Source organism: Silurus aristotelis (genome assembly GCF_946808225.1).
Source record: "Silurus aristotelis genome assembly, chromosome: 11".
NCBI classification, from domain to species: Eukaryota; Metazoa; Chordata; class Actinopteri; order Siluriformes; family Siluridae; genus Silurus; species Silurus aristotelis.
Window position 1 is genome coordinate 9,216,543 of NC_139584.1, and position 17,893 is coordinate 9,234,435.

A 17,893-nucleotide genomic window follows, 5' to 3' on the forward strand; every position below is an offset into this window, starting at 1 on the left:
ACGAAGTGAAAAGATTCCTAAGAACAACTAAAAAAATTTACTAAACTAATGTTTGCTTAGTTAATGCCAAATCCATAATCACTGACTGCCAGTAATGAATTTTAGAGGTATACCAGATCACTGATTTGGAGATTGGTTTAATTTAGTATTGCTGGATTCGTTGTCATTTAGTTCTGTTTCCCATTCCCAGTCCTAGAATACATCTGTGCTGAAATAATTTAAGCTGTAATTCATTTAAAAGTGATCATGACTCCAAAGGCTATGTGTCAACATTACTTGTGAAGAATCCCTATACATAGAAAAAAATAAAGGCCATTTGGAACACATTTAATTATAATATACAGTTGAGCAAACAAGAACTTAATCACTTAATCCCTTCATGCCATTGCTAGGTTTCATTTAACAGTTTAAGATCCAGCATCAGGGTCCCCAGTTTGATCCTGTGATGGTTTCCTTTGTGAGTTTTTTTCCCAACCTCCCCAGAGCAGGCTACTTAATGAACCAGCTATGAGAAGGCCTTAGTTGTGAATAAATATGAGTCCTATGATGAAATGACATCCCAAACGGTATTCCCACTTTGTTCTGTGTTTTCCCACTGCAGACTGACTCTAGTTCCACCATGACATAGACCTTGATAAAATGGTTAACGTGGTTACTTAATCAATTAATCAATTAATCAATTATTTAGTCAATCAATTAATCAATCAGTCAATCAATTAACTATGTCCTTGAAGTGCCAAGAACAGTTTTGTACTCCAGTTTCAATCAGTTAACAGCAAATAGACTGAAAGCTGTCAGGATCATCAGAACCACCATCAGAATCACTAACTTAATTTTTTTTATATTGTTTTGCCAATGAATATGTATTAAAATGTTCCCAATAGTTTATTCCCCTTATTTGAGAAGAGAAATCGGTGCTTGCGATGCTTCAAGTGTAAGTTTACATTACTGTTTCTATCCAATCAGATTTTAGCCATCACACAATTTGTTGCCGGGTCAAAGAAAACTGCATCCAGGCCTGCAGAATAAGCACTGTGGGTGACTACAGCTTAAAGTACATGCGAATAAAGCTATTGCTTTAATCAATCCGATTGTGAGTTGATGGCACTGGGGCCGTCTAGCAGGCGCACAATAATGGCAGCTTTTTCACGTCCTTCGATTGGATAGTCAGAGAGAGCACTAGTCAGAGCTAGCAAACCACATCTGCAGCAAACTACAAAAGCTCACACATATTTGTGTGGATATAATAGCTGTTTTTCATTCTACAACTATTGACTGAGGAGAAGGAATTGATTTGGTTGCAGATATACACACAAGGACATTTTCAAGACTGGACATTTTGAGGAAAAGGCAGTCAAAACTGTTCAAAACAATTTCATGAATCATTTATACTTTTTGACTTGTAAAAACACACAATTTGCCTTAATATTGATGCTTCTGCTAGATCAAACATCACAGCTGTGGCTGCAGTAAAAGGAGACTTGTTGAATTGTGCTCATTGGGATACTTGTTAAATAATGGCATTCATTATCGCTGTATGTGATACCTGTCTGTGATGCAACACTGTTATTTGTTATACCGCATTTCTGTATAATATTGCTGGTTTCTATAGCCGTGGCATCATTATGCTGGTATTAAGAGGTGGACTGATTCAGGTACAACACCACTGAAGGCATGTGTCTTATTCCACCACTGAGAAAATAGACTTCGTTAAAATTATAATACATTTATAATAGCACTGTCACTTACATGAGAATGGATTCCCCTTTTAAAGGATCTTCTTCAAATCATCTCAGGGAGTTTTTTCTTGGATACAAATATAATATTTATAATATGGATAAAATTACAGTGATACATGTGTTCATTTAAAACATATATCCTGAATTGGTAAAGGTGCTATTCTAATAAAGTAAATTTGAATTAAAAAGTGCTTTTGCATCCTGTACCATTGTGGCTGATTTGTTCTTATAGTTACAATTTGCTTAAACAGAATTGATTTTAATGAGAGTGCAAAAGAATCTCTGACCTATTGGCCCCTTAAAAAAAGCCCCTAAAGGGTGAACACTGAAGAATCCTACTTCAGAATAGATTAGACCATTTTTGTTTCCACTAGTCTAACACATCTGCTTCCACTTTTGACTAATTATCCAATTTTTACCAGTGGTTTTCAACAGGAAAAAAGCAGGACTGGATTAGGGTAATTACTTTTACTCTCTTAAACTGTATATTACATGACTTTAGAGTCTGCTGATTTGTCCTCAGCCTGCAGAGTTTGCAGTCAATCAGAGTCAAGCTGGTCAGAGCTAACCATTTAATTTTTTTAATCTGACTCCAGATGTAGTCTGAAAGTTCATGCTGGTCAATGACTGCAATTTAAATGGGTCCCATCAACAACCAACATTGTGCACAATAAAAAAAAAGTTATTAAAAGACATTCACATCTACAGTGGAGCTCACAATAAAAGCAAACTGACTGTGTTGTTGCAGGAATGCATTGCGTATACATTTAAAACAACTGCCACAAACCTTAAGCAACATGAAAAAACTCTGCTCTGTACTCTGCTATTTCAATATATTTCACTGTTTCCTTTTTCTCTGTGCTCCACTGCTAACTTGGTCCACGGACAAGGCTAGTTAGCGTTCCACTTCTGTTTGTATAAGGAGGAGACGACAAGTGTGATAGCCTCTAGGTCACAGTTCACAACCTTTTCAATAGTCAGTCCATAAACCATACAAAAAACGCTCTGTTTCTCTGTGTTCAACTTGAAATAAGTCCCTATTTCTCACGCACTTACATTATTCACCAAAACTTCCTTAGACGTTTAAACTGATTTAAGTTTAGGAAAGATAACTCTTTGACTTACACACACATACACAACTATACAAATGCTCTCTTACACACACTTTTGGAAACACGCTGAACATGCTGACAGGAAGATAAATGAGAGATGCACTAAATAAGCCACATAGCAAGGCTAATGGTGCATGGTTACGTGTGGCTGGAGTGCGTTTAATGTGGCTTTTAATGTGTCAGGAGAGACTGAGCATACCAGGAAACATGACACTTTAATTTAAACAAGAGAAGCGGCTGTGTAAGTTTTCCTACACCGAGCAAGTAAAGTGTAGAGACTGAACTTAATTCACAGATTTTATTTTATTTTATTTTAATTTGAAACTCAGACTCAATATTTTTATGAAGAAACGGTTTCACGATATATGAGCTAGGTTTGTATTTTACTGTTGAATCTAGCATGACCAAAACACAAGTTATAACAGGATGACATAGTGTAAAGGGAAATTTCCCCACAGAACCTGTGTGCTAACTGACCTAGCTAAATTAACAAAATGTATGCTAAATAAATCATCATTTTAATAGATCATTAAATCCTAGTGTGTCCTAGCAAGTTAATTATTAATTATTAGTAAACTGACCAGATAGAAATCCTATCTCTTATTACTGAGAGACTAAATATATATTTATAGTTATATTGATACATTACAAAACTTTGACTCCTGTTACATACATTTTGAGGAATATGAACACTTAAATTAACATTCATACAGAAGTTACACTCTGGTGTTTGAGCTAGTTTTCACACTCAGTTAGCAAAAGGTCATGTTTTAACTTTTTTTGAATATTTAAACTATCCAATATTTACCTACGCATCATAACTTTTCACTGCTGATAGTTTATGTTACATATCAATGTAAATACTGACTAGATTTGTTCAAAACCTCCAACCAAATGTATACCTTTCATTCCTCCATTAGGAGAAAGTTTTCTTTTAAACAGCAGAAAGGAAGTTGTCTTTGTCCTGTGCTTTTGTTTTAGATGAATAATGCAGTTCACACAGACAGGAAGTGGTCAAATGGTGAGTCTGTCACTAAAAAAGCTGAATGGTGATGTGATCCATGAAGCTTGTCTTTGACAATCAACCCTCTGTGGCCGTATGCAGTGTGTCGAAATGTGTTTGTGTGCTGGTGTGTGTGTGCATGCATGTGTGTGTCTGTGCATGCCATGGGGTCTACAATGCTCTTTGTGTGGGTGTGTGATGCTGAACCAATGGAACATGTGAGCAGGTTTCAATAAAAGAGCACATGATGGATGAAATGGAATAAAAAGGTTAATGAGAATGAGTAAAAAAAAAAGAAAGAAACAGCAGGTGAGAAGAAAGGAATAGAATAAATACAACCCTCCATATCTTAACAACCACAAAAGTATGTGTGAGAATGTGAATGAGTTACAGAAAGGGGGAAAGAGGAACGATGTACTTTTCTTGTGTCAATGCCCAACAGTAGTTACTTAAACTTTAGTCACTGTAATAATCCAGCAAATTGCCACTTTTATAATCTTGCATTTTTACCAGTGACCGGTTTTCCATTTTCAGATGAAAGAACATCTAAAGGCAGTTTTTATAATAGTTGCTGAAAGGAGACAGACCTGAGAGAAGGCTTTACCATTGTTTGTAGGTTTTATGTTTTATTGTATTAAACATTATTAAACAACCCTAAAAGGAAAAAAAAAAACACAGGTTTATTGATACATATTTATAATATATAAATATACTTTTGCTACCCTCTTCCATTCATTAAATATGGTAACCAACAATTTATAAAAAAAAAAAAACCTTTGCAGAATACAAACATTAAGACAGACCATATAAATCAATGGGTAAATACATAAAATATTTATATCAAGCTTTAATTGGTCTAAATGTCCAGAACACATTTCACCCTACAGCACCACAGCTGTGTCAACTCAGCTTGTGTCTCAGGACTCAATTTATCAGCTCACATAAATAAATAAAAAATCATGAATATGTGGCATATTTGGTTTCAGAGTTGTTAGTGTGATTTTTGTATCACACTAGTGATACAATTTAATTGCACCAGTGCTAGATTCAAACCAAATAATGCTGCATATATGAAAGCACCCTGAGAAACATCTGGATTTAACTATGATAACTATGTTGAGATTTCATAACCACCTTTTTACCCTTAAAAAAATAACCATACAGAGTATAGGTTCATTAATGTAACTTTATTAATCACACAAAAGCTACAAATGGAGTGCTTAGGCTTGGACCAAAAGCAGTGGCCATATACTGTACCATCATACTTTTTCTATTAAACTCTTCCCCACCTTCATCTGAATCCTCTCTCACTTGCACACTTCAAGCTAAATGAAAACACACAGGCTCCTATTGCATTTCCCAGACTGCTGTTCTTCCACCTGATTTGTTTTGATCACAAGCTCCATGTTTCGCATTTGCTGAGTATTATTTTCCCAATTTGTTTTTTATTACAAAGACAAAAATAACTAATCTCAGGAGAAGTAACAGAAGTGTTCATTATAGTGTGTGCATGTGTGTGTGTGTGTGTGTGTGTGTGTGTGTGTGTGTGTGTGTGTGTGTGTGTGTGTGTGTGTGTGTATGTGTGTGTGTGTGTGTGTGTCATGTCTTTACATGGCCCACATGTCTTATTTTATAATGTACCTAACCCACTAGCTGCCATTATTACCCTATAATATATATATATATATATATATATATATATATATATATATATATATATATATATATATATATATATATATATATATATATATATATATACAGTGAGAAAAATAAGTATTTGAACACCCTGCTATTTTGCAAGTTCTCCCACTTAGAAATCATGGAGGGGTCTGAAATTGTCATCGTAGGTGCATGTCCACTGTGAGAGACATAATCTAAAAAAAAAATCCAGAAATCACAATGTATGATTTTTTAACTATTTATTTGTATGATACAGCTGCAAATAAGTATTTGAACACCTGAGAAAGTCAATGTTAATATTTGGTACAGTAGCCTTTGTTTGCAATTACAGAGGTCAAACATTTCCTGTAGTTTTTCACCAGGTTTCTACACACTGCAGGAGGGATTTTGGCCCACTCCTCCACACAGATCTTCTCTAGATCAGTCAGGTTTCTGGCCTGTCGCTGAGAAACACGGAGTTTGAGCTCCCTCCAAAGATTCTCTATTGGGTTTAGGTCTGGAGACTGGCTAGGCCATGCCAGAACCTTGATATGCTTCTTACAGAGCCACTCCTTGGTTATCCTGGCTGTGTGCTTTGGGTCATTGTCATGTTGGAAGACCCAGCCTCGACCCATCTTCAATGTTCTAAATGAGGGAAGGAGGTTGCTCCCTAAAATCTTGCAATACATGGCCCCGGTCATCCTCTTCTTAATACAGTGCAGTCGCCCTGTCCCATGTGCAGAAAAACACCCCCAAAGCATGATGCTACCACCCCCATGCTTCACAGTAGGGATGGTGTTCTTGGGATGGTACTCATCATTCTTCTTCCTCCAAACACGTTTAGTGGAATTATGACCCAAAAGTTCTATTTTGGTCTCATCTGACCACATGACTTTCTCCCATGACTCCTCTGGATCATCCAAATGGTCATTGGCAAACTTATGACGTGCCTGGACATGTGCTGGTTTAAGCAGGGGAACCTTCCGTGCCATGCATGATTTCAAACCATGACGTCTTAGTGTATTACCAACAGTAACCTTGGAAACGGTGGTCCCAGCTCTTTTCAGGTCATTGACCAGCTCCTTCCATGTAGTTCTGGGCTAATTTATCACCTTTCTTAGGATCATTAATACCCCACGAGGTGAGATCTTGCATGGAGTCCCAGTCCGAGGGAGATTGACAGTCATGTTTAGCTTCTTCAATTTTCTAATGATTGCTCCAACAGTGGACCTTTTTTCACCAAGCTGCTTGGCAATTTCCCCGTAGCCCTTTCCAGCCTTGTGGAGGTGTACAATTTTGTCTCTAGTGTCTTTGGACAGCTCTTTGGTCTTGGCCATGTTAGTGGTTGGATTCTTACTGATTGTATGGGGTGGACAGGTGTCTTTATGCAGCTAACGACCTCAAACAGGTGCATCTAATTTAGGATAATAAATGTAGTGGAGGTGGACATTTTAAAGGCAGACTAACAGGTCTTTGAGGGTCAGAATTCTAGCTGATAGACAGGTGTTCAAATACTTATTTGCAGCTGTATCATACAAATAAATAGTTTAAAAATCATATATTGTGATTTTATGGATTTTTTTTTTTTAGATTATGTCTCTCACAGTGGAAATGCACCTACGATGACAATTTCAGACCCCTCCATGATTTCTAAGTGGGAGAACTTGCAAAATAGCAGGGTGTTCAAATACTTATTTTCCTCAGTGTATATATATATATATATATATATATATATATATATATATATATATATATATATATATATATATATATATATATATATATATATATAAAATACTTTTTTCTCATGAAAGTTCTCTTGCTCTCTCTGATTTGTGTAAATATTAAAAACAGCCACTGTATTTGAGAGCTTCGTAAATCTCTATGGAGATGAATGGAGAATACAATTGCCTTTGTCCCAACACTGACACTGTGTTCACTTACAAATCACCTACGAGTCTCAAGATATGTAACATTTTGTCAACACTAACATTACATTTAACCTGCCAAGTTTAAGATCACCCAAGTCACACATAATTGCAAATGATCCTAATGTAACAGCTAATCCGTGACTTGTTAAAAGCACACCGAGTCATTCACGAGTACTTCATGACTTCCTAGACATGTTTTCTTTTGTAGACCTTGTGACAACTCTAGGGACTATAGTAATAACTTTGTAAAAGAATTACAGAATTAGCAGAGACACCTCTGTGCCATATGACCAGAAGTGAATGAGTACAAATCCTCTGAATGGATATTACTCCAGTAAAAGTACTCCTTTTTCATTTTTACATTTCTACTACAGTATATGTAAATGTTAACAGCAGAGCTCAATGTGATAATGCAATAGCATAAAAGCTACTGAATTCCAAAGTGTATTGTTTTATCCTGAGTTTTAGTTTTGACTGCCTGATTCTGACTTGATTGATCTGCAGTTTACTGACATTCCATATCAACAACAGATACACTGCTCATGGAATATCTTGTGCACTTTTTGCAAAAGCGATATCATGGATATTAAAACATCTTTAAATAGGTTTCCCACATTTTTTGTACTTCTGTATGGTAAACTGAAAAAAAACCCTTCTCTTTGTGAAATTTCAACACCACTGTGTGAGGGCATTTCATGTGTGAGTAAATCAAGAAAGATTTTGGTCATCTTTGTGTGTGTGTGTGTGTGTGTGTGTGTGTGTGTGTGTGTGTGTGTGTGTGTGTGTGTGTGTGTGTGTGTGTGTGTGTGTGTGTTCTCAGAACAAGTGCTTTGTCATGTAATTTTTTGGTTGTTTCCCAGTAACACAAAATAGGTTTTCCCTACACACTACAAATCTGTTAGCAGTAAGTAAACATGGTTGGTCGTTTGCACTGTCAGTCAAATGGCCTCTTCTTTTTAAAGCCATGTTTAGTGTTGAAAAGTGGTGGAATCTCAAGAGAAAGTATTATATGAAGCAACAGTCCTTGCTGATTTGTTGCCTTGATCTTGGGCAATTTTGGAAAAAATGTTTCTAAATTTCATCACTCCCCAAATGGGAACTGGAAAATGTTTTATAATAATCACTACTGCAAGAAATGATTGAGAATTTGTGACTTTTTAAAGTTACTCATGGATGGTAAGGCATCATAAAAGTATTAAATATGAAAACACGATTAACAGGTAACCCACATAAACATGATGGAGTCTTCAGGACGGTCCTAAATGCTCACCTCATTACCATTTTGCACCATCGGTCAATTGTGGCCAAAGCCACAGTTTATTGTAGCAAAGGGATTTTGGTTGGCTGATATACAATCGTAAAAACGCTCAAGATGTTGAATATGTATTGAATAAACGGTTCGCCTGAGAGAAAAAAACTTGGAAATTGAGCAACTTTAGATGCTGCACCTGCACGCCATAGATATCAATTTTCCTTTCTCCCATAAAAATCTTATTTTGGAGAGTAAGAGAGGAACCTGGTGCTGTCATGCTGATTAGAGCAAAGCAGCTCACAGAAGAGAGTGAGAAAATGGGCCATAGGGTTAAAGGGGACAGAGAAAAGGATCCTCTTTAGTGAAAAGCACTTTTTAAAAGAGTGGGAGAAAGGGTTAAAGAAGAAGGAACAATAAGACTGAAAAAAACAGGAAAAAAAAAAGATGAAAGTGCTATATAGAAAACCTTTCAAATCAGAGGGGTTAAAGGAAATGTAATTGTTAAAGACAGAGAGAAAGGAGAAGAAGAAGAAAAAACTAAATTCTGAGCAGTACAGAAAAAGTGTAATCTCTCACTATTTCAGCTGTTTTGGCTATAAAAAGCATTGTGCTCATATTCATCATGTGTGTGTGTGTGTGTGTGTGTGTGTGTGTGTGTGTGTGTGTGTGTGTGTGTGTGTGTGTGTGTGTGTGTGTGTGTGTGTGTGTGTGTGTTGTGTGTGTCTATGTGCCACCTCTTGCCTTGTTTAAACAAGTTTAAACATTCCTGGACAACCATTCCCACTCCCCCTAAAATAATAATCATTTCAGCTACTGCTAAGTCATTTAAACATTCATTCACCAACCACTTGTCTTTCCTCTCCTTTTTATCAGTTCTCTGTCAGGATGCAAGATTGATGTAGACAGCACTGTGTGGTGATGAGAAGGGTCTGGATACTTTTAACAAAGTTTCAAAAATTGTGTTTGTGTTACTACTACCTACTCCCACATGCTTTAAACACTTAGTCTAATTTGGAACATTTTTTGCTAAGCACTTTTATATTTGCATATATTTTAGTCTCAAGTCACCACATAAAATAGCTACCAATATTGGGTTTCTAGATCAATGGAACACAATTTCTACATCATCTCTTTAATGCACTTATTCAATCAGCCAATCATGTAACAGCAGTACAAATGATTTAAATTCATGTACATACATGTGCATAGAGGTACAAAAGCATCAGTTAACGCCCATAACAAAGGGCAAAATGTGGCATGATATGATTTCTTTGGATGTCTAGTTTGATTTCAACACAGTGGGGATCTCAGTCCACTAATTAAATGATTGCTAAAGGAGGTTAACTTATTTTCATTACTTTTCTCCCTCTATCGGCCAATCTTGAATACGTATAGAAAAGGGATTTTATGTTTTTTTTGGGGAGGAAAACACAGTTGTGTGTTTCATAGATTTGTATATCATTCACTGTTTTTGGTGCAAAAGACAAGCCCTGTCCAATAATAGTGAATTATAAACACAGTGTACCTCTTTCAATTGAGTTTATGCTTTAAAGGTTGTAGGATTGCAGTGACCATATTTCTGAGCTGTATATGTCAGTGTCTGAATATAAATCTTACTATAGTCAAAGAGCTACTGTTGTAAATGGCCTTGAGCAAGACCATAACCCTAAACTGCTAAGATAAATACCGGGAATTGTATCCTCTTTCAATTGAGGGGCACAGTAAATAAAAAACACATGGAAAATGAATGCATTTCACCGTTCACATTCATCCATTTTATTAAAAAAAAATTTTTAACTATTTATCTTCACTTTGTCCTGGTCATAGCTGAAATGGACCCAAATTCTTCCTGGGAACATTGGATGGGACTCAGAAGCAGAATGTATACATTCAGTCACAGTGCACCTACAGGCATTATTTTGGGAGTTGTGAGGAAACCGGAGTACCCCAAAAATTCCACAAAAACAATCTACAGGGAGAACATGCGAAACTCCACACAGACAGTAATCCAATCTTAGGGTTCAACCCTGGATCCTGGAGCTGTGAGGCAAAAATACTACTAAACACTGTGAGGTTTGTAAAACAATAAAAACCTTCCTTTCACTAGTGACAATCTGCATTATAAATCTGTTTTCCTTATACCTTTAGATAAATCCAGAGTTAAGCCAAAACCCACACATCTAATATGATACTTAAAACATGTTTTTTTTTCTATGACATTTGTCTACTTTAATTTAAATCACATCTGGCAATTTCTCAATACTTAGCCCCCCCTCCAAATTATGATGGACAGGAGCACTGCAATCGACAAATTTAATGTAGCCTTTGCTATGGAATGTCTGTCACTAGGCTTAATCTCTGTCTGTAAAACTGTTTTAATGCTGTACAGACAGCAGGTGGTAAATATTACACACAAAAGAGCTGCACGTGTCTGAATGTGTTTATCTTATGCTTATTTTAACAGCTTAGGACTGTTTGGAAAAGAAAGCGCTCATGTGCTTAAGTGTACAGATTCTAAAAGATGACATAAATGTTTTTCCATGTGGGAGAATATAACTGGTGCATATTTATAAAGAGGTTTGGGGGGTGGGGTTAAACAAAAACACTGAACGATGTATTAATGTTGACAATAAAGAGCAGGCTCACCTTTCTGTATTATTCTTTAATATTTTTTTCTGAAAGCTGTAAGATCTTAGGGGAGAATAAAGCTTTCAGTTACTTGAGGGATAAAGGATGTTCAAATGTACTTTGTAGTAGACCTTGTATAATGGTTTATTCAAGGATAGGTCTGCAGAGTGTGAAGGTTGCAGAAGGCATTTAGCGTAATTTTTGTGTTTGCGCCATTCAAAAAGGTTTGTTTAACAGTGCATTCATGATAAAAGTAAAAAATTTTTTAGGTAATTCCTGGTGGAAATCTTTGTTATTAATTGTTTTTCAGTTATCTGACCATTTCTTGAGGCATCACGCTGTGATCATGTTGGTCCTTTGCAGAAACAACATATTTATGCATAAAGAAGAGTTTCTAGACACAATCAAGTCAGCTGATTTTGTATTGTTATTATTGGTACACACATTTGTTTTGGCTATACATTCACTAATTTGGCTTTTATTTTGCTTTAAAAATATACTCTTTAGACTATAACTAAGCAACATGGTATCCCACCAGGCTATGCTTCAGGCCCACTTGTTTTATTATAGATACAGTAAAACATTACAAATTTGGTGTCGTTCACACAAGACTAATGATATGTATACTCAATCTGGCCAGATTCAATGTCTCATAATAAAAGAGCATGAAAAAGCTTATATCACTTGTAATGGATTCCTGTAAACCTGCTTTGTTAGAAAGCGTATTGCTTAAGGCATGTAACAAGTAATCAGAATTAAAATAACTCTCTTAAATATATATTCTATTTGTTTTCAGAGCAGTTTATCACCATTTGAAACTTTATCATGATGTTTCACAGCCAGGATTATGAACAGGGAAGACACTTCCCACAAACCACTGCACCTCTACACACCATATCATGTGTTTGTTTACAAAACTAATTCACATTTACGGTAATAAGCAATGCAATATATACAGTATATACTCCAACTAACAGCACTTATTGTCTTTTGTGTGTTGTTGTCTCTTGTCTCATGCATATTGTTGGGTTCCTTGTTCCACATTTCTTTTTTGTTACTTTGTTTATTGTTTTATGTGTGGTTTCACTGTTGGTTTTGCATGTATTTTTTTTATCCACATTTGCATCCACCATGGGCTTTTAGAAGCTACAAGGAAGGGAAAGTTATTCGAGTGGCACAATGTCATGCAGCCACTCATAGCGTATTTTACATCTGACCTTATGTCAACCATCTCCCACCTTTCCTCTCCCGTAGAAGATGCCTCTTTGTCTTCCTGTCTTGATGAGGACTTCATTGTACCTCGATGCCCTGACAAGGATGTTGCTCTGCCTCTGTGTCTTATTAAGGGCATTACTGTGCCTATGTGCTCTGATAAGGATGTCACAAGTTCTCATTTGACTAATGTTATTGATTAATGTGATGAATCTGGTACATGGCTAAAGTATTTCCATTTTCCTAGTTGTTTCCAATATATTTTAACAAACTCTTTTATGTGATGCCACTTATAAACACAAACTGTTTATAAACAACTATTTATGTTGTCATTTATGTAACATTGTGTCATATTATTGTACAGTTTGCAAAAACAACACGTGAATAAGGGTTCAGAAATCAATGAAACTGATGGCCATCATTAAGGTTACCTCAAAGCCTCAGGGTCCCCATGTATAATCCTCAGATTGGATAATTGTCTGAATGGGATTTCTGAAAAAACATGGTAGCAGGTGGACTGGCGAGACGAAATCACACCCCAGGTCTGTGAGATGAGTGGGTAAATGTGTGTATATATGCTATGCTGCAATGAAATTTCCTATCCAGAGTGTATTCTGACTTGCGCATTGCTCACGAGATGAACTGAGGATCCAAAGCAACCCTTTCAAGATAAAAAAGGAATTTATTTCATTTATCTTCAGTAATTTAAGTTTTACTTTGCTTGTGAAAATATCTACTGTCATTTATGCAATAGAAAAACGTTTTGTAAGAATCTAAAATCCCTAGCACAGCTAACATAAGCTCTTAAAAAGTTAATAAGCTGTATATAGATTTTCTTAACTTCTTCCTTAGCTGAGCTGCTTTTTGTATGATGTTATACAAGTATACAGTATATACATTTAATCTATATATGGCAAATACCTTTTTTTTTCGTTTGTCTCTGCTTGTTTCTTTTGTTTTGCAGTATATATAAAACACAATAGGAAAAATTGAGGCCAATCCTGTTAACCTAGATCTATCTGAAATACATCAGTCTCTATTTAGCATGCATTGTGCTTGAAACTGCCGAAAGAGTGTATCCACACAAATCGCTTTCCTTCATCGACTCACTAGGTTCTGTTGATGGTTCTGGCTATAAACCAGTAGACGATAACATTACATGGTTTGTTATTCCTTATCCAACACACCCACACAACCACACAAACACACACCCACGCTCACACAGCATTTCAGCACCCAGTTTCACCCTAGAAGTATTCAACACACAAATGCTGAAACAAGATCTCTTTCTTTCTATAAAAGTGACTACATTTCTGTAGTTTTATGATTCCCATAAATGAATTACACCAAATAATTTAAAAGGAAACACAGAGAGTTACCAGGAGAAGTGGTGAAGCGAGGGAATTGAGTTAAAGCTGTGAAATAATAAATTAACACTTGTTTCACAGGTCAGACACTGAGCAACGACCTTACCCTCTGAGGGCATCAGATTGACTCATCCATTACGGTTCCTCTTGGGTTGAGGGTTGCAGATCGACCAACATGTGACAGGAAAGGGGATACAGAGGTGAGATTACCGAGCAGTTTTCATCAGCTGCTTCCTTTACTAATTACCCAAAACACGTCTTTAACACTTACTGCCCTCTGAAAAGTCACACATTCATTATATGTGCTTTACACGTTTACTCCTTTAATTAATATTATATATATATATATATATATATATATATATATATATATATATATATATATATATATATATATATATATATATATATATATATATAATTTTTTTTTTTTTTTTTTAGGTTAAATCGATATTTAAATTTGATTATTTGGGATTTTTTTTCCACTTCTAGTTTCACATTACATCAAAAATGTAAAAATTTAATTTTAGGGGTGACACAAAAAAATCTAATTAAAGTGCATAAGTTAGCACACCAATACGATCACTTTTGGTTTCAATTGCAGTTTCTGTCTTTGGTGATATGTCTCTATCATGCACATATTTTTGCCCATTCTTCTTGGTAAAACTGCTCACATTCAATCAGACTGGATAGATATGGTTGGTCAATATCAAATCTAAATGGAGATTCACATATGAATCAAGGTCAGGGTTTTGACTGGGCCATATTCTCGCACCACTACAGTGTAACTTTGGTGGTGTGTATAGGATTCTGCATGACTCCTTGCAGGATTTATTACTTCTAGGATTGCAATACATATGGCACCATCAATCTTATCCTAAACCCTGATCAGCTTCCCAATGCCTGCTGATGAAAACCACATTTATACAAACTCTGGAGTCTTTCAGGAACAGGTGTATTTATACTGAGACTCTTATAAATGTGACACTTTTATGGCAAACTTGTGAATTCAATTGAACTAATGAAGTGATTTCTGACTGCAACTGTTTGCACCAGGACTAATTTAGGGATTTCCCAGCTGTAGGGGTGTATATACAGCTTTAATATTAACTGGTCCATGTCAACTAAAGGTTGTAAAAAAAAAAATTAAGTTGCATGAATATGTATGCAAGTATGTCTTCACTTCTTGCTTTCTCAGCTCATCGTTCCTCAAACTCTCATTACCCATGTTCATAAGTTCTTACATAATTTCTCTCTCAGCACCTCTTTTGCTCCATCTCCTACCTCTCTCTATTCCTTCAACATCTTTCTCATTTCTCAACATTAGCTGCCATTACTCTTTCCGCATACTTAGTGGAATTTTAGGAGGAAGAAAGTGAGAATGTGTTGGTGCTTAGAAGGTGATGACTCAGGGGACGTGTTATGGTCCGCTCTGAGGTTCTCCTGCAGGTGAGGCAGATTTATGGGTTCCTGTGTACGACGCCTGAGAAAAATTTGCAATCAGACACTTGTGTGTGTGTTGGGCGGGGGACATCTAAAGAATTTTTCAGGTGTGAACTTTGGATGCATTTCCACTAGAGGAAGCAGTGCTGCGAAAGATTCTGTGCCATGAATTTAGAAACCGTTTTGGTTTCTGCTTTTGAAAAGTAACAACAGTGTAAATCCAGGAAAGCTTAAGGGTAGGGAGGACTTGTTGTAATGATCAGCTCTGCCAAACGTGCAAATGGTCTATTTGTACAAATAAATATATGAATATTGTACATATCAATATCAATATAATGAATATAATATTTATATCTATATATCTATCTCTTTCTCTCTCTCTTTCTCTAAAGTTTGTGTGGAAAGACAGACAAGAACATGTTGAACATTTGTGCTATCATATTTTGTTCAAGAAGTATGTACTATGTCATTCTCAGGAATGGGTTCAAAGCATGATAGCTTTATACATGAGCAGGCAACCTAAAAAGTAATGGTCACACTCCCAATAGTATAGAGGAAACACAAACCAAGAATTTTTCCTTAACTTCCTAATTTGGAAAGTTTTAAAGTTCTTTTAGTTTGTGGTGAAAATACTTTGTGTCCTGGTGGGCAATATAGTCATCTGACAAAACAAATAAACCTAAATAATACATACACATCAAATGTTTGGTTCTTGAAGGATCAAATTTTCATTTCTTTTTTACAGACATTCTGTTACATCCACCAAATCCAACCATGCCCTTTCTCAATGGTGGTTTTGGCAAACATCAAGCATACACAAATCCAGATATCAGACTAGAATGAATAAACATAATGATAAACATACAAAGACACCAAGATGTAAAGAGGTAAAATATGCAGTATGCTGTAGAAATATCATATAATATATTTAGGCCACAAATCATTCGATACCACAAAGGTGGAGGCTCTGGCAGAAGCAAAACCCACCATCATTCATTTTGTGCTCTCTAAATCTGCTACACTTCTGTCCCTTGACAGTCTATGACATTATCAACATCTGTCATCTGACTCTGAAAGTAAACAATATACTGGCAACTACTAAGGCTAGTGCAGCAGCCAACGTGGTCATTCTTATTATAAATAGTTTCTAGTGTACTGACACCATGCAGCAATTCATCCCTAATGTTGTGTTGAATTACCAGCAGTGATGTGTTCACGCCAAATAGCATCATCGTCCACTGACCGGAAAAATCAGCACCATGCTCTGTACTGAAACAGAGCTACGAAGCCCAAAGCATGACACTAACCAAAACCACATGCTCAAGCGAACATTTTAACCATAGCATTACAGACAAAATTCATGCTCTAATAAATGTGTCGGAAACAATTTGAGCTAGGTATGATCATGTCACTTCAAAAACAACTTCTTACATAAATAAATGACTAGTGATACTGTGGTTGTTAATAGGTTTTGTGCCTTGTGTACCTAAGCCTAAGGGTAAAGATGAGCTAATATCCTAATTTAAATAACCATTCATCCATTCAAAAAACACTATCTAAAGCCTATCCAGGGAGCACTGGATAAGAGAATGGAACACACGGTGGATGAGAAGACAGTTCATCACATTTACAATCTCCCTTCCAAAAAGAGGGAGGAAACCAAATAACCACAAAAAAGGAGGTCAATGCTTTCACAAGACAAAATATATGATATGGACAAAAGTAATAGGACACCTGACATTTCCAACCATGTGGTTCTTTCCCAAACTGTTACCAGAAAGATGGAGGCACATATATAGGATTGTATAGTATGTCTATAGAAGTAGTAGTATTACATTTTCCCATCACTTGAACTAGAAGACCCAAACGTGTTCCAGCATTACAATGCCCATGCACACAAAGTGGAAGTTCTTGGTCATGAGTGGCCTGCTATAGAGCTCTGACCTCAAGCTATAAAACACCTTTGGGATGAATTGGAATGCTGAATGAATCCAGGCCTCCACACCCTACATCGGTACCTGACTTTACTAACACCCTTGTGGCTGAATAAACACAAATCTCCACAAGCACACTCCAAAATCGTGTGAAACATCTTCCCAGAAAAGTGGAGGTTACTATAACAGCAAATAGGGACTAAATATGGAATGGGACATATTAAAAAATATATATTATGTGCAAACATGAGTTAACTTGTAAATAATCACAACTTAATTGCATATATTTATATATTCTAAATGTACCTTAAATAATTACTTTTCAAGTTTTTAATACTCTAATCAACATGGACATGGACAAATATAGATGCTTTGGGCAAACTGCAAATGCATGTTTGTTATTAGTGAAACCAGACTCAACATACAGTGGTGTGAAAAAGTGTTTCCTGATTTGAATGTTTCAGAACATCAACCTAATTTCAATATTAGTAAAAGATAACACAATTAAACACAACATGCAGTTTTTAAATGAAGGTTTTTATTATTGAGGGAAAACAACATCCAAAACTACATGGCTCTGTGTGAAAAAGTGATTGCCCCCTGTTAAAAC